This window comes from Etheostoma cragini, chromosome 20 (assembly GCF_013103735.1).
Source record: "Etheostoma cragini isolate CJK2018 chromosome 20, CSU_Ecrag_1.0, whole genome shotgun sequence".
Lineage (NCBI taxonomy): Eukaryota > Metazoa > Chordata > Actinopteri > Perciformes > Percidae > Etheostoma > Etheostoma cragini.
The window spans coordinates 17123058-17148337 of record NC_048426.1 but is presented as its reverse complement, the minus strand read 5'-3'; the positions used below and the strand labels follow the sequence as shown (position 1 = coordinate 17148337).

At 41.0% G+C, this 25280-nt stretch overlaps 1 protein-coding gene and 2 long non-coding RNA genes across 8 annotated transcripts in view; 2 read left to right on the top strand and 1 right to left on the bottom strand.

Annotated features, from left to right (window-relative positions):
- The window catches only part of dlgap2a (discs, large (Drosophila) homolog-associated protein 2a), a 143003-nt gene that overhangs the window by 38408 nt on the left and 79315 nt on the right, over positions 1–25280 (top strand). Inside the window, exon 1 of one of the 6 annotated variants that reach the window (XM_034858114.1) lies at positions 3273–3599. The exons of the other annotated variants lie outside the window; for them this stretch is intronic. The gene's annotated coding sequence lies outside the window, so the exon portion shown is untranslated. Of the gene's footprint in view, positions 1–3272; positions 3600–25280 lie in introns of those variants that run through there. 6 annotated transcript variants of the gene reach the window in all.
- LOC117935734 lies at positions 1279–8007 on the bottom strand. Its single transcript, XR_004654813.1, has 3 exons — positions 7997–8007; positions 7748–7749; positions 1279–1370 (listed from the first exon to the last, which is right to left on the bottom strand). It is a non-coding gene; the product is annotated as an uncharacterized LOC117935734 (long non-coding RNA).
- Positions 8747–23677, top strand: LOC117935736. Its single transcript, XR_004654815.1, has 3 exons — positions 8747–8756; positions 20982–20988; positions 23475–23677. It is a non-coding gene; the product is annotated as an uncharacterized LOC117935736 (long non-coding RNA).

Genomic DNA, 25280 nt, shown 5'->3' with positions numbered 1-25280 from the left:
TGAATGACTAAAATGAATAGCTAGCAGTGGCTGCAACCTCATTACAAGGACAAACCCCGTACAGCAGGAGGCTGATATCTTTGGCACAGCCCCACTCCGCTGTTTCCAATTTGAATAGAGAAGGGAAGAGAGAATATTGCTTAATGCCTTTCCCCGCATGGATATTGGCTTGTATTGGACAGCGATCCGTGAAATGAATATTTTCGTGAGATGAGATTTGTTATACACAAAGAGGAAGGCCTGCTTTTCCGGCCGACCGAGTAACACCCGACACAGGAGAGTAGCGGTATTGTATGTTCAGGACATGGAGAGTTCAGAGACTGATAATACCTGAGAAAAAGGAAGGAGGATGGAGAGAGGAAAGATCAAGAAGAAGGGCAGGATTAAAAGGTAGATTGTTGTGGCAAACAACAGGCTAACTGACCAACAAGGCTTACATAAGTTTTGGCTTTTGAGCTGATTGTGTGATGGTTTGGGTGGTTGCTTTAGTTTCTTTTTTCTCCCTTCTTTAGTTTTTGGTCCTGTCTTGTCTCCTCGTGTGTGTTCTTAGTTTCCTCCCCGGTCTTGTGTGGTTGTGTTCCCTGGTGAGTGTCTGTATGTTCTGTTTCCTGTTTTGTTGTGATAGTATGGTTTCCTGTTTTGTCCAGTCTTGCCTAGTTTTACCTTTTGTCTGTCTGATTGTCCTGCCCCGCCCTAACGTGATTCCCCTGTTCCTCGTTACCTCGTTACCTCGTTACCTCTTGTATTTAACCTCTGTGTTCCCTTTGTCTTTTGTCAGATCGTTCTTGTTTCGTGGTGCCATGCTTTTTGTTGTCCTGTTTGCTGTTTTTGCCATTTCTTCCCATTTCTGCCTTACTTGTACTTAAGTAAAAGTACTGTTACTGTTGAGTTTTTGAATGCTTAAAAGTCTGTTTGTTTTGGTAGACACAGAAGACACCGCATAATTTTTCATTGGCACTTTTCCTAAGTTAAACATGCTTTCAATTTGAAGCAGGGGGTGTTCCTTGAGGTCGTGTCTGCATTGCCAACGGTTGATTCTGACATTTTTATTTTGCTACAACTATAAAGCTAACCTGTCCCGTCGCTGAAATTGAGCTTGGAGTGTGAATGTGTGTGAGTGTTTATCTGATGACCAGGTGGCACCTTGTATGGCAGCCTCGGCCACAGTGTACGAATGTGTGTGAATGGTGAATGTATCCTGTATGAGTATCCTTTGAGTAGTTGTTAAGACTAGAAAAGCGTATAAATACAGCACATTTACATTTACATTTACATAACGGAGGGCTTGTATAATGTGGACGCGCCGACCGTTTTGTTGTTACTTAGATTTCCTCATGGGGGCAACAGAAACTACGCACTATAGCTTTAAACTGTTATGGAATGGCAGAAAAGATTCAGACAGAAAAGTTTCTGCACGCACACATAATGTTAGGCAGCCATATCAATTTAGTTCCCTAATTACATTTTTTGATAATTCTTTTGGGTATGTTTAAGCCTTTGTTTTAGTGAAGATGGGGAATGACGCCTGCTTTTCCTACCAAGCTAACCCGGCCACTTGTTCCTTAATTTCATCGTAGCAGAATCTCTAAATCTTGTTTTAGTTTTTGTACCTTTTTATTATTAATTTATGTTACTTTCTACCGTAATATATCTGTATTTATTTCTGCTGTTTCTTTTGTACTGCTGGAATAACCAAATTTTCTTGCTGGGGATCAAACGTGTGTCTTCTTTACACCCCTGATAATTCATATTCTCAGTAATTGTATAATTGTATTTAATTTTACCACAATAATTTATTTTGTTACAGTTTAATATTACAGAGAACAAAAGTCTTGCTTTTTGTGATGAAGTTTTATAAAATGGATTATCATCAACCAGTAAAGTAATTTTGATAGTAAAAATGTATTGATTCCTGTGGTGCTTGTTGAGAAACAATCTGTGTAAAAGAAGGTGAATGAGATTATTTAGAGAACATAATATAGTTCAGTGAGTAACATTTTTGAAACAAACTGGACATCAAAATTAAATATAGTGCTGTGCAAATGTTAATCCAACAGGTATCATCCTATCAACCCATCTGACACAAGCACAGCCTCATTACAAACCCAGACAGCCTATCCCCTCCTCTGTCTCATCCTGTTCTCTTTAATTTTTTTAATGTGGCAGGGAACAATATCAGTGTTATGCTTGTACCCTCTTTTCCAGTAAAGAGGGATTGGATTTTTTCAATGGGCTCATAAATCCTTGCACTACCTGGTTGAGCACCATTAGAATGCGCGATGGTTGGCTGGTCCAGCTCTCTCGGCCGAGAATATGTAAAATTTCCTTTGGGATGAATAAAGTATCTATCTATCTATCTATCTATCTATCTATCTATCTAGATCTGGATTGACAGCTGCTCCGTCCTGTCTGCCACTGTTAATCATTGAAGGATTTGGGCTGCCGGCAAGCAGCTCTGCCAAGCGACCTTGAGCCCTGCTGGGGCCAAAGGAGTCCAACTAAAAGCCTGCTCCCTTGTTGCAGCAAGCAAGCAAGAGGCACTTTAGCCAAATGGCCCAATTGCCCCATAAGAGAGATTGATAGTTATCCAAATGTGCCACATTATTGGAGTGTATTCCCTTTGAAATTTGGCATTCTTGGACATTTCACATGGTGTGTTTGGTAATCATACTGTGTGAAAACAGTTATGTAACTTCAATGTACCATCCTTAGCTGTGTACTTCTTTTACCTAAAATTGTAAAGACTTTGGTGAAAAACGTATGCTCTTTTACGCACTGTCGCACATTATTGTTGACTGAGACAGCACATGCAAGCATTGACAGCGGTAATGATGCCGTCATTCTGTAGGAAAAAATACATATTTGGAAAGGACTCTTTATGTGATGTCGGTGAATTGTAGTTTATCCACAGCGACACTGTAGATAAGAACACAGAAGAAGCTGAAGAATGGGGGTGAACAAGCAATAGCAAAGCAAGGAAAAGTATTAGCTGTCATGCTAGAGAGGAATGGCACTGAGATAGTGGAAGAGTCTGCTTGGTGCCATCTAAAAAAATAAGCCTCTTACTATCTTATGCTCTGTTGCTCTCCTCTGTCTCTCACCCATTCTCTCCATAACTCTCCATCTGTTTGGGTAAACGCTTGGTAAAAGAGAAGTCCAGGATCCTTACTCCAGTCCCGTATTTTTGCTCCAACCATACTGTTGGAACCAGCAGCAGCAGCAAATGCCTGTTTTGCCTGCCTCTCCTCTCTCCTCTCCCTCTTTTTCTGCGCGCTATTCTGCTCTGCTGCAGTGGATGGTCCTCACGCTGTGCTCGCAACTCGTCTCAGTGGAGATCTGAGTCTCTCACTGTCGTTTTCCCACCCTTTTTGTTCAAGCCCTCAATCTTTTTCCACCCCCCAACCCCCCCATTCCTACTGTCAGAGGGTCTGGAAAAAAATGTGAGGGAAAAGTCATAGGATAGACGAGTGAGAAGGCAAAAGCTCAGGAAGTGTTTAAGCCAACATCTCCTGCACATATGACTGTGTTATGTTCTGCTGTCTCTCGGTGATAGAGAAGCTTGAGCCTCAGATACCACCTGCTTTCAGACTCTGTGCCAGGTAAGTTCTTTCTCTGGCTTGATGTTTTTATGTGTTTGATGTAGTGGGTGACAGAAGAGCGACTTTCACCCGTTTCTCCCTGAGGGGGGGTTGACATGTTCTAAGGAGGAGGTGAAATTTTGGCAGAAGTTGTGTGTAAATGTTCAATGTACAGTAGGGTATGATAAACATATGGCTTAGTGTGTGTGTCTGTGTGAAAATCAGTGTTTCATAATATGACACTTAGGCTCTCTCAGCTTCCATCATATTTGCCAAAGAGCTCTGCAAGGAATTCTAATCTGCTGCAGCAACTTGAAATCGTTTTTTGCTTCTTTTTTGAAATTGTGTCAGGATTAGCCTTGTTTAACCTTTTTCACTGTACATGATTGGCATGTTTACCACACTGTCATCCATAATACGATCTTTATTAGGTGTCGGGGAGTAGTGGTAGCTTCTATTAACGTGTGCATTTCTTTTTTTTGGGGGGGGGGGGGGGGGGTATAAAAAAAGTGCAGCATTATTATTACTATTTTTATTTCTTGAGGGAAACCCTGTATACATTCTGTCATTGTTGTACAGGGCAACACGGATGATAACGAGGAGATTCTATGACAGCATTGCTGAGGGAGCATACTATACTACACTGTGTTTGCGTATGGGTGTCAACATGTATGTGCATGTGTGTGGGCAGATGTATGCGTCTAAACTCATGTAGGGTTGAACTCTGAGTGGGCAGAGTGGGCATTTTGTGAATGAAGTGCTTTTTATTTCAAGGAGAAAGTGCATGTGTGTGCACGCATGTTTCCACTGTCGTGTGTGTGTGTGTGTGTGTGTGTGTGTGTTTTTGTTCCTTGTCTGAGGTTGTGACATCAGCATCACACACTCACTTTTGTGAAACACTCGTCAACATCAGGTATTGGGTGGCGTTCGACTGTGGGTGGTGACTTGGTGACGATTTACAACCTCGGTTCCCGGGTTCTCCCCCCCGGTGTAAATCAACCGGCATGGTGAAGCACAGAGCCACTGCAGCCAGTTAGAGGTGATGCTTTTGATGTTCATGTCCACTGCTGCACTGCAGACATACTCTCTCCCACCAAAGCTGCTAACAGACTTTGTGTTGCTCAGCCACAGACAGCGTAGGCTTGGTTAGAGAGGCTCTCCATCTATCAGCCTATGGTATTTGAACAGATGCTTGTAATCCAAAGTAACTTCCAGCAGTCTGTGTTTTTGCAGGTGCAGGTAGACCCATCTGATGGGAATTATAGCCAGTGCTTAAACAGTTGTGTCACTAATGCCACTAAGCTGAAGAATCACAGGTCTAAAATGACATCTAATGGATGTCCATTTTTCAGCAACAGACATCTTTTGGACATAACAATAATTTACCTCCATTTGTTCCTGGGGCTCGTCCGACCTTCCTAATTGGTGCACATTTATTAGAATTACAGGGCCCAATTTCAATGGGGCCTCCCCCGACATGCATCCAGCATACAACTCTAAGTACTATGTACTGTATATGTATAAGGCAGCCAAAGGGAAGCCCTGGTCCAAGTCACAGTGAAAGACATTATCTGTCTTGCAGAAATGTCCAACTCGAAGGGTACTATATCACATAGCTCTGCGTTTTCCCACTTAATGCAAGTGCTTGTTTCGCTGTTTATATGCATAGGAAAAATATGGCTTTTTCTTTAGTGAAAAATAATGAAGGGGCTAGAGGCATAGGACCACCCTTAGTGTCACAGCTCTGGGTAAGTGGTGAGTTTTAACCCATGTTCCACACTCATAAGGAATAAATCCCTATTAATTAAAATTCAACTGCTAAACCTTTCATTTCCTTTGCACACATGAATGAGCACTTTGCACTTATAATTGCAATTGCGTCTTTGCAGTAGTATCAGAATTAGATCCAGCATTAGCCACATTTTTCAGGTTGGTGTATGTTAATTTGAAGCCCAGCACATACTATATGCAGCAAACATTAAAATGACCAGTTAGCCCCTATCCTCTATTAACCTGTGATACTTGAGCACCAACCTTGAGCAATGTAGATATATAATATATATATATATATACCTGGCTGATGATGACAGAGTATAGATTGTCTTGTCAGACACCTGCTGTGTTGGGTTTGTCCTTCTCTAAGCAGCCTGACAGGGAATCAGGATGAAGCAGCAGTGAGACAGATACAGCTGTTGTTCCGTTGAAAATGATGCTGTCACATTTACCTTCTAGCAAGATGAATGACTCTTGAGTGGCGGCTGAATTTGATTGCACAAAAGGCTTGCTTGCATAATCTGTTTTCCTCAAGTTGATTAACATGGCCCGTGTGTGTCATGTTTAGTTTGAGGCCTTGGTACAAGCAGAACTGTGATCGCATGCAACATGTTTGTTCCGTTTCTGTCAAATGCACACTGCCAATGTGCTTCTGAAATAATCAGCCAATTCCCAGAAGAATCAGAATCAGAAATACTTATTAAGCAAATTACTGAGAAATTAAGAAATTGTTATTAATGCACACACACAGGCATCAGCGCTTTAAATAATGCACAGATGAAGAAGAACCATTCCGAGCTTTTTTGGCATCTCACAATGGATTCCTGGGACAATGGACTTGCAGCTTTTGACAGTAACAGTCATGGACGCTCCAACACTAAAGATCACAAACAATGAAAACAGCCATCAGCCACAAACAAATCAGACAAAACAAGTCTATCATCCCTCTGCATCTTGACATGTGCAGTAGCTTTGAGACCATATATGGAATATTTTCATCGGCAAATTGCAAATACCAGTTAACATAATTTCACATGAATTACAAGTATAATAGAAAAATCCATAATACCTAGGACAATAATTTAATTTGTGCAAGATGCCCGGAGTTACACATTTTAAAATGAGTAAAGGAAGGCCAGGGTTCTTAAAAAGGTTATTGGGCTGTGAATGTTTACAGATAGTTAAGTGGTTTTTGAAGCGGATGGCGTTGATTCAGTTTTGTACACTTCGTTGCGGTGACAAATCACGTTTGTAGAGTGATTTCATGGTTTGCAAGCCACTCGTTTTACTTTGCACAGCTTAAGGAAGCATATTGTCACAGTCCAACAGGGACAAGCTACTGGAACAATAGTGACGTGTCTGAAAAAATGGTTGCATACATAAAGAGATACACATCTGTCGGGATGCAGCCTCAAGAACCTACCAGCACGGGAATGTGTTTGAATGAATTGGAAAATGAGTTTTTAAAATGCCTGGCAGCTTTTGTGCACATTTAATTTGTCATGGATCGTCGTTCCAGCAGCTGACATGGATGGATCTGTGGAAGGGTAGGGTATTTATTTTGGATAGTTGACTGGGAATGCAAAACTATTGTAGGACAAAAGATGGTGGCCTGGCTTGTCACCCGTCAGTAAGGTCTTCCAAAGTGGGATGAGATGGCCTTCCCGCTGGAGACGATTAGCCTGGTGTCAGACGTGTGTGTGTGTGTGTGTGTGTTTGTGTGTGTGTGTGTGTTTGTGTGTGTTTGTGTGTGTGTGTGTGTGTGTGTGTGTGTGTGTGTGTGTGTGTGTGTGTGTGTGTGTGTGTGTGTTTGAATGTGAATGTGTTAATGTGAGGCGTAAACAAATAGTCCACAATCAGTCTGCTGGGATAATGGTTTTGACTCCAGTCAGTGTCCAACTGACTCCATCAACCCCTCTCGTTTTGGAAAACACACAGACACTCACACACACACACACACACACACAAACATGTGGGATGCCTCAGTTGCCTCTTCAGAGCAGGCTTTTCTCCTGGTAGGGGATCTTGAACTTTACCCAAAATAAATACAAGAGAAGAAAGCTCCCCTTTCTTTTACCTCACCATACCTCTCCCACTCTCTCATAAACACACTCTCTCTTGCCATGTTCTCCCTCTCTCTGTGCTCTATCACTTTTTTTTCTTTTCTCTCTCTCACTGTCTGCCAATAGGGTGCGCTGCAGCCTGAGCCAGGACCAGAGCTCAGCCACAGGTAAAGCATTAAAGCCAAATGACTCAGGCACTGAAACAGAATAACCTCTTCGGTACTTCAAGGCACTGCTCTTCCCTGTTTCTTAAAAGTTACACCTGAATAAGCTGCGCCAGCAGCGTTGCGTTTTCTCTTTACCTCTACCAGTAGTTTTCTGATACACCTTCACGCCTCTGAGACACCAAGTCACAAGATGATAAACTGTTGTGTGCTCTGGCACAGCGCCTTTGCTACCTTGGGCTGTTGTGTGTGTGTGTCTCTGCAGTATAGCGTTCTGCTGAACCCTGCTGCATCCCACTACGTCCACCTATGCTCTGCTATGCCACGCTACACCCTGTAACGCCCTGCAGTGCCCTGCTATAACTTGAACTACTACGACTACCATTTGTAGTCACTGTTCCATTATCTTTATTGTGACTATTATCACCACTGTGCATCACACCCCCAACCGGCACCGTCAGACACTGCCTACCAAGTTTTTCCTCGCCACTGTCACACTAAATGCTTGCTCTTGGGGGAATTACTAGAGTTATTGGAGCTTTGTAAATTATACTGTGGTCTAGACCTACTCTATCTGTAAAGTGTCTCGAGATAACTTTTGTTAAGATTTGATACTATAAATAACATTGAAGTTATTACATAATATACAGTATGTTTACTGGCAAAACCTCTTGAGATGCATGACTTGTTTTCAAAAGAGCTATGATGACAAGGCAAACACAAACTATCCTGCTCCGTATTACGTTTTTTTAGGAATTCCCAGACAGAGTAGAGACGCAATTTCTCAATAAATAGGAGATCTTACAACACACAACAAAATGAGCGGGGCAGCTGATACTGTTTGCTAATTCCAATTCTAATAAATGTATTGTTGATCACTTTTACAAGAGAACAAAGGGTGTTATTGCTGTTTCTTTTAAAATGAAATCCTTCTGATTGTACGCTGGTCAGCTTTAGGCACAAAACCAACTAGTCAAGTGTAGGTTAAGTTTAGGCAAACATTTTGGTTTGCATCAAAATATATAATCCATTAAAGTTAGGTTGTCATGGTTACAAGGAAGCTGCATTCTTTATAGTGTTAGGCATGTAATATCCAAAAGGATGTTGAATCTAGTAAAAATGTTCACAGAGCTTTTTAATTGATACAACAACCACACAAAGCAAATTAATTTGCTCAGGTTTAACATTTTATTTGTTTGACACCACATTGCAGGGCCTTGCTCCCTTAGTTGCCATGGAAACACCATTAGGCAGTGGTACCGCACCGCTTTTTGTATTATTTTTTTTTGCATAACCCCACGCCAAACCGCGCCGCTTGTCGGGAACTCTCCTGTGCCAACTCCAAGTGTGGGTGGATAGATGGGAACATGTGCATGTTTTTGTGACCGAGAGCGAGTGGGAGAAAAAAAAGAAAAAAGATCTAAACAAGGTGGGCGGGATTGAAAGAATGAATGAAAACAAAGGGGGGGGGGAAGATGACAAGGAGAGGAATGAATGATGGAGACAACGTCAAACATCCACACCGATGCACAGTGACTACACACTCGTATACAGAAGACACACATCCTCCAGCAGAGATGACTAGATTATGTATGTGTGAGTGAGCTGGGTGAGAGTGTGTGGGTGGAGGGATGCCGCAACAGTGCAGCTTATTTGGCCTTCTGATTGATCCCTGCAAATGTCTCTCTGGGGCTTTCTCACTGCATTACCTCAAGCCAAGTCACACAGCATGATGCCAATTGCAAATGTAATGTTATTATCAGAGTTTGATAATGATGATGTTTTTATATCCCCTGTAATGTTTAAATGTTGTTTTTTTTGCAACTGACAGGCTCAGATTAGTAGAAGTGTCCGGCAATATTCTGGAAAGGATCCCTACAGAGATTGACCTTTATGAAACCAATTTGAGACCTTTCTGTTTAACCAGAAACAGCTCCGAGGTCTCTAGCACTAAACCCACCAGACTCACTTTAAAAAAGGAATACTTTAAGCTTGTATAGAACCAAACATATTTTCACATGTTAATCGGTAAACTATGTGTTTATTTAAACCAAGACTCGAGTTGTGATGGTTGGAAAAGTGGAAAGGATAAAAAAGAAAAAAGTGATCTTACTCTTTAACAGAAAGGACAACCTCATAGAAATCTTTTCCATCATGTTTTCAGACACTTAGAATATTAATTTGAGCCTGCCTGTCTATGGCAAAACAAACACTTTTGCTGACTGCAGCGATCTTGCTTAATACTTGACTAATGTCAAAGATTGTTGTTTCCATCAGTCACTTAAATACAAAAACATAGGAAAATCGGGTTGAAAGAAATGGTAGTTACCCTTTAAACCTACCTTGGATATTTGGTCATTTTTGTTACTGAAAAGAAATCAATTTACTAATTGATAGTTGGATTTCTTGCATAATTTAGCATCCATAAAAATGTTTGTGTGTAGTTAGAAATAGGGTAAGATGATATGAAAGCTTTACCATTAGCTAACGTAAAAATTCACAAACACAGTGAAATGCTCTGTGTCTCATTGGTGGCATTGTTGCTCATGGTCAGCAGGTGGCACAATTAGACACTGGTTCATGTTTAATTGTAATGAAATTACTGTAAATGCATTAAATATGGCGTATTGGATCTTTAGATTTTTCGTGTTTTGCATCAAAGTGTTGAACTTTGATTATATGTTGAGAAAGAAGTGTTGCAAAATAGCTCTAAATAGACTGAGTAGCGTTTTAAGTAAATGATGATGACTATGATGATGATAAGGATGCCGATGATTAAGATTTGCATTTGAAAAGCTCAAAAATATTTAGTTATAACTGACTAAATCATGTCTCCACCTACCTCTATATTCACGACAGTCATAAATCCTTTTGTCTTATCTGGTTAACTTAGTAACGGACAATTTAAAAGGACATACAGGAGCGTTAATTAATTAGTTGTGTCACTCATCAACAGCATGTTAATAGAAGGTTTTTGTTTGACCAGAAGATCTTCGAAATAATTAAACCGCTGTCATCTGTTTAGCTTGCCTCTGGTCCGCCAATATCAGATACACCGATGTGATTGGTGCAGCTCGGCTAAAAGAGTATAGTTAATGAGCAGCATTACTCTATGCCAGAGTAACTCGCTGAGCAAATTCAAATTGTGCTCTCGCAAGAACTCTGGATTTCCAGGGTAGCAGTCTTCAACATATCTGGGACCCCTTACTTATAATGCATGTTGCTCCTGCTTTGCAAGGTATGCATTGCTTACTCAGAGGGTTATGGGGAAAAAGAGATGCTGAGATCTGTGACAGATTGTCATGACCTCCGATGTGATGTGGACACAGTGGCCCTCATTTATCAACCTAGCATGGAACCCAGCACAGATGTGTGAGCAGAAAAGAAATCTTCTCATGAGAGGCTTCACGTGGGGTTCATGAAACGTTCTTATCACACCAATTGTAAAAGGGTTGTACATTGATAAATGCAGTGGTTGGAAACAATTGTAATTTAAATATCACGGCCCAATATTTTCTCGGTTTTGAGGCCTCGCCCCTACAGTTAACGACATGGCGAGACGTAATCCGGCTAAGAAGCAGCACCTTTCAGAGGTGAATATAGAAACCCTGATAACTCAGGTTAATTTGCAGTAACGTGGGTTCTATTTGGCAGCCTGAAAACTGGAATTTAAGGCCGTAGGCAGAATGCAGAATGGAAAGAGATCACTGATGCGGTAAACAGTGTTGCCGTATTAAATTGGACTTCAGCGGAAGTTTATTTGATTTGTACATCCTTGACATATTCTGTATATATTCCTAATAGTAATGACCAGGCATATATTGCAATATCTTAGGTGTATTAAAATAAACACACAGTAGTATTGGCCATTAACAACACTTAAAAAGACAAACGAAAACCTGAAGAACAATGTTGTAAAAAATAAAAACGTCACATTGTCACGTTTCCTGTATTGAATACCAGAGACAATATTCTGTCTCCTTCGTATAGCACCCAGTTGGGGCTGTGCTGGACACTTCTCTCTGGGGATCTGAAACATCTGGCTCCATCACTACATTTATGGCACCCTGTTTTCCTGTGCGATGCTGTACGGTTCTGCACACCATCAAACAGGCTAAAACAATGTTGCACACATTTTCTGGCGTGTATAGTAGGGCCCCCCCGCTGATGCAAGACAGAGCCATCTGCCCTTAATCAAGCCGATTCCACCCGTATTTGTAAGTGTGCGCTGTTGTAATGGCGCATAGAGGTCTTCTAAAAGAGCCAGATCTGCCATTGTTGATCACAGCGAGTCCACACTGACTCGAAAAGTTGCATACAAAAGTTCAGACCAGACGTGAGATTTTAACGCAACCTACTCTTACATTCAAATTGATAAATGCCTTGCTTTGCGCAGGAATCCCGTACGCCTGTTTTAGGTTGTACGCACGTTTCATAAAGGAGGGCCAGTGTGCCCCCTCAGGGGAGGTGGTGAGATTGTTAAGTAAGTAATAGTAGAAGCAGAAGACTGTGTTTGTGCCTATACAACCCAAAATGATAAACCGAAATCAAGCAGCTGGTTCATAATCAGCAACTCTTATCATAGTTATAACTGGCTTTAATTGCTAAGTAATCAAAGAGACAGATGTCAAGTCTTTATTTCTTGTTTGGTTCATGGATACATGGGTATTCAGGTAATGATTTTTTAGCCACATTTGCCAAATATGACTTGAACTTTGGACCAGCCAGTATCCAAAAAAACTGTTGAAGACATACTGTATGAGCACAGTGAACTTCTGGATACAGACAGTACCATGGCCAAGAGGCTGAGAAGAGGACCTTATCTATTTCTTCTTTTTGCTTTGTGCTAACTGTCTGTCTCTCTCTTATCCACCAATGGCCCCAACGGAATGCACACATTCTCTCCATCTGAGTGCTGAATCAGTCTTTTTTCCCTTGTTTAATCTGTTTTCTTTTCCTGCAGTTTAAGCACAAACAAAGTTTGATATTGCCTTGTATCCAGTGTGAATTTACTGCTGTAAATTCTCTCTGAACACTTCCTTCTCACTCTGCCCGATTTCAGCACAGAGACAAGTCCATGTACTGAAAGTGTGCCATTTTGACATCCCCGAATCACACAAAACAAACCATCCAGATCCCCTCTATGGTATTAATGTATTCACTCACAAGTCTTGCTGGTGTTTCTGAGGTTTTATCTATGCCTTCACAAACCCTACTTAAAAAACACAGCCAGTGCATTAGAGACAATCGGAGGACTGTTTGAAGCGCCCTGTTTTGGACTACCCTATTACTTGCTAATGAGAACAATGGATGCTGCGGTCAAAACACTCAGCTGAGTCGGGATGTGATGCACTAGCCTTTTCCAAAAATAGCGATTGTGTTGACATGATCTGCCCTACACTGTGGTTTTGTTCAAGGCCAGTAATCGTTGCCAACATTTTGCTTGAGCCAAAGATTTCTAGTCTTTTATAGCTCTGAAAGTAACAACATGAAGCTTGTTGCTTATGCACGCTAGTATGTATTGATAGGGACACATGCATGACAAGTGTGTCAGATAAGTACAAAAATGAATGATGGAATGCCATCGCTGCTGATGATTGTTTTACCGGGAGTCTGGTGAAGGGTTGATATCAGTTGATATAGCCTCTAATTTCAATAGAAAAACTGGTCCAGGATGGGTAAGCTTGGTGTGGAGTGTGAAAGTAGCTCTAAATTTGCTTATTTAGTATATGTTGCTAATGTAAGGCACTGGCAAGCTTACAGTCGGCAACCACTGGGTTTTGTTCAGAGTTAGTGTGCCTGTGTGCGTGCATGCGTGTAGCTTTACTGTAAGTTTGCGACTCCTGGAAGATCACCGGGCCTAAGGTGTCTGTAGATGGTGAATAACTACTTCCAAACGGTAGTCCGGCTGCCTATTAACCCACAACACCTTTAATGTTTCTACACCTTAGCTAAATCCAGAAAATGAGACCTGTGTAGAGGATTTGGAGTTGTTGAAACACACCTCTGATGAAGCTGCATGCAATGTTTTCAATGAGTAACATGTAATGAGTAGTTGATTGCAGTATTTAACTGACTTGCCCAACACTAACACAATAATGGATACCTTTGCCTCAAATGTCTACACAGAGCTTGTCGAACTGTAGGTCCCAAAAGCCCGGCTGCACTGTTTCTTTTCCCGCAAGGCACTGGCAGTCACTTTGTAATGCACAGTCACTGTGCAGGCTGGATAGACTGCTGTTTGTGCTCTGTTGCTTGCCACACACACACCAAATTGCAATTTGTATACAGTTGGTAAATCATAGCTGATGCTTTTGCTACATTCAAAACAAACTTAATCTCTCTTTTATGGAGCTTTTTATTCAGGACTTTTACAATTATTTGTTGAAATGTTATGGTTTCTAGAACAATTTAGGGGTGCAGGCTAAGGGGGCATAATTTTTAGTGGATTGCAGGTAGAGCCAGGTGCAGCAAAAAGCAGAGCAGGTGCAGGCAGCTTTGTTAGAAAAATCAATGAGAGCGGGGTTTAAAATAGACATGTCACTTACTCACTCACATAGAGTATGTCACTGGGCTTCTCTAGTGTGTACCTTCTGAGGAGATACTTTGTTGAAGTTGACCCTCATTACGTCCAGAAGAATCAACAATAACTTCTGATTTCCTAGACTGACCCCCTCCAATCTTTGTTGACCTCAATGACCTTCAGAGCAAGTTTTTGAGATCAGATAATAGACAAAAAGAGTGTTGTTGTGATGTGTCTATAAAGTCACCAAATTTCCTGCCAGGAGCTACTGTAGCATAGAAAACATGACTCACTTCTGCCATCCATTTAAATTGCTCACGCGTCAGTCATCACAAGAATGCAATTACACCCACTCCCCCACAGCTCCTTTTAATAGCCACAATGTGACATGGCCATGACACACTGCCAAATGTTAATCAAATGACTGTGGCATGAGTGTGGTCCCAATCCTTCACAGTCATAGACATGAAAAACACGAAACAGAAAACATGGCTGCCTCAACAACTGTACACTCATTTTCACATTTAAACCTTCTCCATGTGTGTTGAAATGTGACACCTTTGCAATGATGTTGTAGTGATCTAACACCTTCATCTCAAGATCCATGTGTTGTCGGGCAATGTGTGTGTTGGGGCATCACACAACCACCCCCTCCTCTTCCTAACAGCTGATCTGTAACAGGTCCAGCCAGAGACCTGCTGACTAGTAAGAGGCAGGGTCATTAGACCAGGTGGTGCCGCTGTGATACCCACTGAGCAGCACATGTCTGGCATTAACACCTACAGACAGGACTATAGATTTGTTTTCTCCTATCATTAATCATTGTTCCTGTAACATAAAATGTGGACTGTTAGCTGCATCCCTACAGTCAGTTATAGAAATGGCTGGTTTGAGTTAAAGGCTTAGAGAGGCATGCTTTCGACTGATTGTTGGTTTGAATCACACTATTCATTGCTGTGTCATTGCGGAAAACTGCAGATGAGACCTGCACTGCACAGCTCTTACTGTAGGTGAGGAAAAACACTTGAAAAGCCCTAATTTTTGGCTCTCATGTATTGCAATTACATGCAATTCCCAGAGCTAAGCATCCATTTTTCTGAATATATGCCCAGTGATCTTTTGAAAAACCCAGAGGGTCTTTTAATGACACTCAGGTTCTAAAGTTGGCAGGTAAACAGTGATGACTAGACAATGAACAGTCATGAACACGGATAGCTAGATCTGCATCCATTGGGGAGAGAATGAGTGTCATCGAAGAGTTGTGAGACAAAAACAACTCTCGATTTGCCTGCCAAATGCAAGAGTAAACCAGCTCTGTGAACAACAATGGGGATCGCTGTGTCAGCTTTCTGAACTGTCTGTGAGGGATTTCTGGGAACAGATGCACTGTGCAGATGGGCATTGGTCTTTTTCTTTAGCAGGCATATGAAGCAAGCTCTAAATATGTCCAGCGGGCTTTTAGAAAACTTTCATTCATGATATCATTCAGGCTGGCAAACTAGGGCATTTAGGACCTTTTATATCTAATCTATAATACTTAAGCATTGTTTTGGAACCTATTGAACAATTTCTGATAATAATGTCCACCGCTACAGACTGGAGAATTACCATGAAGTGTCTACATGGGTAGTTCTCTCACTGGGCATCAGTCTTGGTTTTCTTAATGAATAGAAGCCAGACAAGATTGAATTTCCCTACGCTGTGCCATCCTGAATAATTTGGGCTTCTGTGAGGTTGTGATCCCATCATCAGGATGTCCTATTACAATGTTGAACTGTTCTAAGTAGCTGGCTGTTACCAGACAGTATTAAAGAAAGTGCATTATTTCAGGGCCATCTTAGCCATCATATATTCATTTTTTTATACTTCTGCCTGTCCTGCAGTGTCTTGTGCATAAACGTGAGTGACCAGGGAATAATTTAAGCAAACCAAAGTGCAAACAGACACCATCAACTCCGCCTCAACAAAGGCGCTTTCATTATTCACGTGTGAGTTGTCCTGTCCAACACATGCCGAGATGTGATTTGTTTACACACACACACACACACACACACACACACACACACACACACACACACACACACACACACACACATACACACACATACAGACAGTTTCATCATTCCTGCTATTGCTGTTGTGGTTCCTGCCAGGCTGATTTGGTCCGGGGCCTCTAAGCTATTACTCCATTGATTAGAATCATATTTTGTTGCAGGGGCGACAGATGCTGATTGACAAGCAAACTCCCAGGCATGTTCCACATATGGAAGTTGATGTGCTTGCCATTAATTAAATCACCCTGGGCCAGAGACCGCCAGTGGATGATGGCTTTTATTTAAGCAGCATAAATCACCACTATTGTGGGAAAAATTCAAATGCTGCCTAAGCGAAGTGTACTTGTCCCCTGAGTGTTCTTTGATTGGATGGAGGTATTTCATAGAGCTCTGTCACAGTGATTTAGACTTCATGTCTCTGTGCTGCAGTCACAGAACAATCTTCACATGTCTGTATGTGATAACTCAGACCAGCTCTTTGGTTTAATCCTATACAGATTCACACATCAATGTATGGATTCATACACCACTGTTATTGTCATGTAATTAAACTCCATTACAAATCAAAGCTAGTTATTTACCATTGCCCTAGCCAGTAAATATTCCATCCCATGGTCGCTTTGTAAATTAGATGGTAGACTCATGTATCTTTGCATGTTTTTGGCCTTACCCAGCAGAGTTGTAATTCAACTTTTATCCTTGGGAATTCAAGGCTGATCCTGACTCAGACAGACCGCTCCCATAAGTTCCAGCTGTTTATTCTCGCCAGGCCATCAATCTCTCTCTGCTGTCTCCAAAGGGACAACTGACTAATGGAGATGAGACTCAACATTTTTTATCTCTTTGTCCCAGTGAAATTGATGTCTGAGCCACTAAACATGAACCCAAAAGTGAAAACCATCTGTGAAACTCTGATGCAAATCCATTTATTACCTGTAATAGGGTCCTAAATCATTTTAGAGAAACTAAGTATGTGAGTCTACTGTAAACCGGTGCTCTGTTTTTTGTCTCTGGCTCTCTCCTGTTTCCAGTACGAAGAGGAAAATCTTTTCTGACATTTTTGTCCATTTCTATGTACTCATTTTTTATCCTCTCATCATTTACACCATCACTCAGATGTAGCCCTCCTCAGTAACCATTACTCAAAACATGGCCTCATTTTGTCTTTTACACAATTGTCATTTAAAAAAAAGTAACATTATTAATGGCAGAAATGTTTTTTTCTAGTTACCATTGGCTTAGATTTTAGGCCAGTGATTGTTTCCATTATTGATCAGTCATTTTTTAGTTGTTTAACCCATTCATTGTTTAATCTATAAATTGACAATTTTAATTTTTTTTCAATTAGTGTAAAACATTTTAGCTGACATTTTTTCCAATAACATCATTGCCTGCTACAAATGCCTGAAAGGACCATTCAGTATTTTGGAATAGTCTTTCATGATATTCAATTTTAGATGGTCCTTTTTACAAACAGATGTTATTTTGTGTGGAGAGTTTGCAAAAAAGTAATGTTTTTACATGGAGAACAAAATGCTTCACAAAGGTTTAACACAACCGACAATTAAAAGGGCAGAAAGAGACAAAGAGTACTCTCAGTAACAATTAAAAAAGAACAGAAAAAAATCACAACTTTTTAGAAAAAGAAACTGGAAGCTTAGCATCAAAATGTGTGCATATTTTTATTAGGAACAGTTTCCTGTTTCAGTGTCAAGTGCACAATACACCCTATAATATATATATATATATATATATATATATATATATATATATATATATATATATATATATATATATATATATATATACAGTACAGTCCAAAGTTTGGAACCACCTTCTCATTCAATGCGTTTTCTTTATTTTCATGACTATTCACATTGTAGATCATCACTGAAGGCATCAAAACTATGAATGAACAAATATGGAATTATGTACTTATTAAAAAGTGTGAAATACAATAACTGAAAACATGTCTTATATTCTAGTTTATTTAAAGTAACCACCCTTTGCTTTTTTGGTAGCGCTGCAAACCCTTGGTGTTCTCTCAATGAACTTCATGAAGTAGTCACCTGAAATGGGTTTCACTTCACTAGTGTGCCTGTTGAGGGTTAATTAGTGGAATTTCTCAATTCCACAGCTTTGATTGTAGTGTGTGTGTGTGTGTGTGTGTGTGTGCGTGTGTGTGTTTTTTTTGTGTGTGTGTGTGTTTGTGTGTGTGTGTGTCTACAAGGGGTGTCAGTGGAACGGACTAGAGGGAACAGTGCAACACTTTTCTTGAGCATCCATTTGTGTTATGATGAAGTTATGAAGTTGTTATGAAGTTAAGGAGCGTCATATTCCATTTCATAATTCAATCAGCCTCTTTCTGATTCCAGCTCATGTACGTAAATCAATCGGAAAAGACTGACATGCCTGTGTTTAATTTGAGGGCTTTAATCTCTACAGGTTGTCAGCAATTCTCATCCTCTGTTTTTAGAGTGCAGAGTCCCCTAAAACCTGAGCTGGCCCCATCCCAGAGCCAACTACCACTTAGTCATGGCTACTTAAAGATAGTTCTGATGGACTGCTGTCAGCCTGCTAGTTAGAGCTTGCTAACTCGAGAAATCCGAATACAAGGTCAGGGTTAATATACTCCAGACATTATTTTAGAGCGCCCCCAGTCTATTAAGGAGCAGCAGAGCTGACTGTCAGTATTCAAATTTGTGCAGAGGGCGTGTCATCCACATGTACCCAGTGCAGTAGCAATCATATACATCGACTCTATGTGGGTGGACACATTCTAATAAATACTAGTATACGTGTGTTTCCAGAGTGTGTAAGTGCTGATCTGATGTTATTGTGTGGGTAGGGCTCAGCAGGGAATCCACGCCTGGTTGCGCACCACTACCCATCTATCCACAGGGCCTACTGATCAATGCTTAAAGAGCATCTGAGGTAACAGTGGGAATTCCTAGAGACCAGACTACGCACCAGCATGCTATTCCCAGATTCATCACTCACCTACCACACTCATCCAGATGAGCCCACAGTTTGTTCATATCAAAGAGATTACACCAAATGAATGGATTAATATATAAATCAATGATTTAGTCTCAGTTCCCAGTTCTTTCACCATCAGAGTATGAATAAAAAGACAAAGTGATAGATGGCCAGGGCTAAGATGTCATAAAGTGGACATAAAAGAGGCCATCAATGTAATATGTATCGCATTTGCAAATGCAGTTCGGCTACAACTCCATGACTCATGAGCATATTGAGGATGACCTCACATTATGTAATATTCATCTTTCTGTCAGTGAGAAACCCTTTCCCATGCTTCTACCCCTGACTTCAAGCATTATCAAGAGATCCTAGGGAGGGCCATGGGTTAGCATTCTCCCTCCACAGGCGTCTTTTTCCATCTAGAATGGAAGTGGGCCACCTTAAATCAGTCTTGGTGGAGATTAGCTTTCTCTTGGCTCCAAGTAAAAGAGTGCTATGGAAAACACTTTGCACACAGAAAGGAGACTTCTCCAACACCTTGTTTGCCTCCTTCTCCTCCTTTCCCATTGTCATGGCAACAGGATGTCTGCAAATATGTAAGCGCTACGATGTGTGTGAACTGCATTGTTTTTTGTGTGTGATGAAGGCCAGTGTGACAAAGAGTCTCCAAAGATTTGTGTTATGAGGCTGGGTATTGCCTGCAGTTTGATTTCTTTAGCAGATGTGAGTCCCCTCTCCTTCTCGTTCTCTGTTTCAGTCTCTCACTTCTTTTGCGTCGCTTTCCCTGATACATATGTGCTATTGCTTGCGTCATCATCTTATGTCAGTTCTCAGGCATGCTGCAGTTTTTTTCCTGTCTTCTCCTTTCATGGCTGTGGTAGCATTGCCATCCCTGCAACGTATGACACTGCAGAGCAACAAAAAAAACTGTATTGCTGTTGCTAGGCTACAGAGGCACAAGGACCATCCCTGAAGAATTCCTCTGTTATGAATTATCATATTGTATGGCCTTTAGCATTAAGGAGCTTTTGACAAAACTCTTGTGCGACATGCTGTACTGCTGTAGCCGGTGTTCCCCTCCTGCCTCTGATTTCGAAGCAGATGCAGATGAAAGGGGGCCAAACCAGTGTCATCTTTCTTGTAGCTCTTTGGCTGTTGCACTGTAAGCATTTACCCTTATAAGCCACACCTGCAGTAGCAAATGGCTAGAACCTGTGGAAGTAGGTATATTGTTTTTCCATTAAGCTGCTGTGACACAGTTTCCAGCACCACTGACAGCGAGGGACAAGTGGTTACAAGCAGTGTGACAACAGCAGGTCAGTTGGAGCTAACATCATGCTGCAGGGAAAGCCCAGAGAACAGTGTGATTGTGTTTAAATTCATTCACCAGATGTCTGTGCGTGGAAACACAGCTTTACCCATTCAATATGGTTAAAGCAAACACCTCTATCTAGACCATCAAGTATTATTTATGTGTGGGTGTCAGCCTGGCTTCCTGATTCTGGCCTACAAGAGTAGCGTATTACTTCTTCCCTACCTACCCAAGGTCATTGGCAAAGTTGTGTATTGTGTGTGGTCCATTGTGTATTGTATCTACAGACCATAATGTCATGCTTAATTATTTTGCATACATTTTCCATGTTGGCCCCTTTTTTTTACACATAAACGGTTGGGTTTTGTTGGGCTGCATGGTTGCTTTGACCACAGTGTCTTAGTTCAGTCATGTGTTTGATTACTTACTTCATTACTTTGATTATATCAGTATTTTATATTCAAAAGAGACAAATAAAGATGAAGAAAAATAGAAAAGAAACATAAGCAACAAATAGGTACTCAACAAATAGGACCAAAGTTAAACATTGCACCCCATTACCAGAGACTGAAATTGGATGTTCAGTAACATTGTTTTCTTTTAATTAGATATTTCTAAAATATACAGTATCTGCATGAAAACCATAGTAAAGATCACATATGGTTATGGTTAAATCAAGATTGGGGTTATGCAAATTGCAATATGATGTGGTTAAGATTAGGCAAATTATACTACAACATTTACATAAAAACATTAATGGTTGGACTGAGACAGGATGTGAAGTTTCTCTGTGATTTGGCCCAGCTAACACCCAAACCTCCAATCTTACTTTTGGTTCTCTTTCTTTCTAAGTAATATTGCCATTGGATCTTAATTGTTTTACCTCCACCAAGGAGGTTACTGTATATTTTTTGCTCCGTTTGTCTGTTGGTTTGTTTGTTTGTCGGCAGGATTACAGAAAAACTACAGATTTTCATGAAACTAGGTGGGAAACATAGGCCAAAGAAGAACCCAGTACATTTTGGAGCAGATCAATCACGGGAAGTCACACACAGATTATTTTTCACTTTTGTTAACATTGCGAGATAGGGCATTTGTGCTGCATTCATGGTATGACGGCATAAAATTAGTTCCTGACTGTTAACATTCACACTGCATTAACATTGTGAGATAAGGCGTGCTTCGTCGGAGGTCTGCGCACTCCTAGTGCCCTTCTAGTGCCCTTCTAGATAATGATTCTGAGCTGTGGAAAGCTAACAAGTCTGTCACTTTAAGAAATCTCTAGGTACTCTGGAATTATACTTTTAGTTTTGTAATACTCATCAAACAGACTTTTTAAATACACTTTGTCATCTTGCATAACAGTTTACTTGTCTGCAGGCACTTGGTTTGGATTAAGATTTTGCTGTGAGCAAAGCCCCACTGGCTATTCCCTAGGATGCATTTATTAGTTACCAAAGAGACAGACAAACCCAGCACAGATCCAAAATGGCCGCCCAGTGACATGGCTGACCAGGTGTTAGACACATTGTACGCTGCCTCTGGGCCTGCTTTGTCTGTTTTCTCCTCACAGCCCATTAGGCCCATTCCAGGAGATAGAGCATAATGCAATACCCTGGACAGTACTCATAAAGCACACACACACATAAACACACAAACATGCACTACTACATCTGTACCCGGTGTCCCATTCTCAGGCGGAGTGGTCTCCGCCAAAAGCAGCAGTTGTGTAGCTTCTGAAATCTGTTGTGTGGAATTGCCATGTGCCAATCTTTCATCGTTACACAGACACCCAATCACATGGAACAATGTTGTGACATGATGATGACATGGAGAGAGAGACAGAGGGAGTGTAAAGTAGAAACAGGGTAAGAGGATGCTTCCCAGCTGGGCCAAATTATCTGTTACATCTGCATCCAACACATGGAGAGCTGGCTGTTTAAAGTTTCTTTTGATAGTATGGAATTAGCTAGACAGTGAGTGAGTGAGTGAGTGAGTGAGTTAGTATGAAAGGATGATTCGCAACTCGAATGGCGCTGCACAGATGTCAACCCTCTGTAAGTTGTGTGCAAAAGAGAGAAATAAACAGAAGTCTTTGACTCCAATGTCTCTGAGTTTTCTAAAGCGAATTGTGTTTCTGTCTGTAGTGATAGCATATGGTATCTAAAGAGGAATGCCACACACACACATACACAAACAAACACACACATGTTTTGATATCTGATGCTGCTGAGAGTGCTGATAGCCAGGAGAGTTTTCATTAAAGAGTGAATAGGCAGGATGGGGTGATTTATCATTGACTACTCTCAGTCGCTCACACTCTCCTTGTCTCTCCATCTCTCTTTCTCCCTCCCTGCATCCCTCCCTCCCTCTGTCCCCTCCATGTCCCTCAGTGTAAAATATGAGCACAGCAGCCCTATAAATCTGGACGGGAGATAATGAGAGTTGGTCCCCTCAGTCCAGTGGGCCACCAGCCATGCTTGGTGCCAATGACATCATCCTTAGGGAGGGCGAGTAGATTGATGAGTGTGGTAACAGTGTGCCATTGCATCTGAGCCAGACACACATTCATACATACATACAGTACATATGCACACACACAATTGAACACCTTTCTTAAGTCCGCGCACATGAGTAAGTGTGTGTGTGTGTGTGTGTGTGTGTGTGTGTGTGTGTGTGTGTGTGTGTGTGTGTGTGTGTGTGTGTGTGTGTGTGTTTGTGTGTGTGTGTGTGTGTGTGTGTGTGTGTGTGGGGACAGGTGGGTTTGGCTTTTAAAGAATATATATTTATGATGTGCTAAGAGTAATATGGTCTTAGACTGTCTAGCTAAGTGAAGTAAACAGTGAAATAAGATTTCCTTCCTCTAATGTATAATGTTTCATATTACCTGAGTCATACCAACAACACCATCACATAAAAATCTTTTAAAGAATAACAAATAACATTCATCCTTTGTAAAAATTAAAGTATAATGTATAAGCAATTAAACACAACTTTGTTCCCTTCAATACATTCTGAGGCAAAGTCACACAGAAGGGATTGCGGCCGCTGACAGCACCATGAATTGCACATCACTTGCGACCGCTATCTGCCCCGTCTCAAGGTCCCAGTCACAAGTCAGATATTACAGCACAAACACAACCATAAAGTTTTGCAGCTGAGTGCAATTTTACCTTTTTTGCATTTGATTACAACTTTACATGTGGCTAATTATAATGTTGCATTTGCTCCAAGAACGCAGTAAGTAGAACAATGAGAGAGAAAGAAGACTAATTTGATTCTTTAGACCGCAAGCTACAGGTCCTGACCGTCGAGGTGCAGAGGCATTCTCAAAACCGTGTTTGGTATTTAACATCCCAGACAAACAACTGTCCAGTGTTGTAGAACCTTTGAAATACACTTCAGTTACCACCAACTCTCTGACTCTAGTAATTTAACTGTAACTACGTGTGGCTATTAGCATTGATCTTTGTAAATTAGGCGGTTTTTGCCATGCAGCTCATTTGCATAGAAAGGGGACCATTATGCGCCAATTTTGTACATATTACCTAATTTAAAGATGTGCTAATAGCACAGGAGCACCGAGATGCTATTTGCTTGGACAAACAGTTAGGGGTGTATATCATCCTTTGTGGGTGCTTTGAGGACTACACAGTGTGTTTTTTGTGCAGGTTAAGCGGCCCCAAACGCCGTGCTATCCTTTTGTACGTTCACCCCGAGATTATTTTTCTGCTTCAGCCCTACTTGGTCTGTTAAGACCATAGACTGTATACAGTCTATGGGTAAGACCAGTAATTTATGATGGCTGATCTAAGCAAATATTGCTGTATAACAGCCAGTTTACTGACTTTACAATTTGTACTTATTGTGCTACTGTTACACTGCATTTTGTTATGTACCATTATCCCTCAATTGTTACTTGTGGCCACAGTGACCACACAGTGCCAATGTAACATCAATGTATTTGTAATATCTTATGTGGAGAACTATAAACATGTTTGTTTTCATTTAACTGATAAAGCCAAATGTCCAACATGTTAAATGTTGTCTAAACACAACAAGCTGTAGAATAACTTTGCCTAAATAGAACAATTCAAAACTTTTAAAATATTCATTTAAATCAGCAACTATTGAATCAAAGAATATGTTAACACCATTACAAATCTGACATGACGTTTAGTTCCAGCTTAACTTGATGCTATAGTGACATGTTAGTCTATATTATTCACGTTCCACTTCCGGAATTGTTCAGGTGCTGCAGGAAATTCTGCCAGATGCATGTATTTTCCGTTTCCTTCTGCTTTCTTTGTGTTGTCTAAATTCAGTGGATTTATGAGGACTATTGTTGACTGGTCCTCAGATCTCTGCAGGTTACATTGAGACAGCTAGCTAGATTATCTGTCCAATCTGAGCTTCTCTTGCATGACTATTTTGCAGCGGCCCCGTGCAGAGTTTAGCACCACCAATGACAATTCTGATTGGTTTAAAGAAAATGCCAATAAACCAGAGCACGTTTTCCTCCCATCCTCAGATGATATGTGAATTAGACAGAACCTCCTTCAGCTTGCTTTGGAGGAGGGTCTGGCAAAGCAAGACTAGTGACATGGTGACACAATGTGAGTTTGGGGATCTCCTGACTTTTCCTCTAGCGCCACCAATAAGTTGATATTTTTGGTGTTTAGTGACTATTCAACGGATCGCCAGTTTTGTTTCGGCATCCATCATACGCTACAGACTCATGGTGCCCCTTGACTTTTCCCCTTACAGAATCAGCAAGTTGACACTTATGTTTTTTAGTGAAATATCATGAGAACTATGGAATGGACCGCCG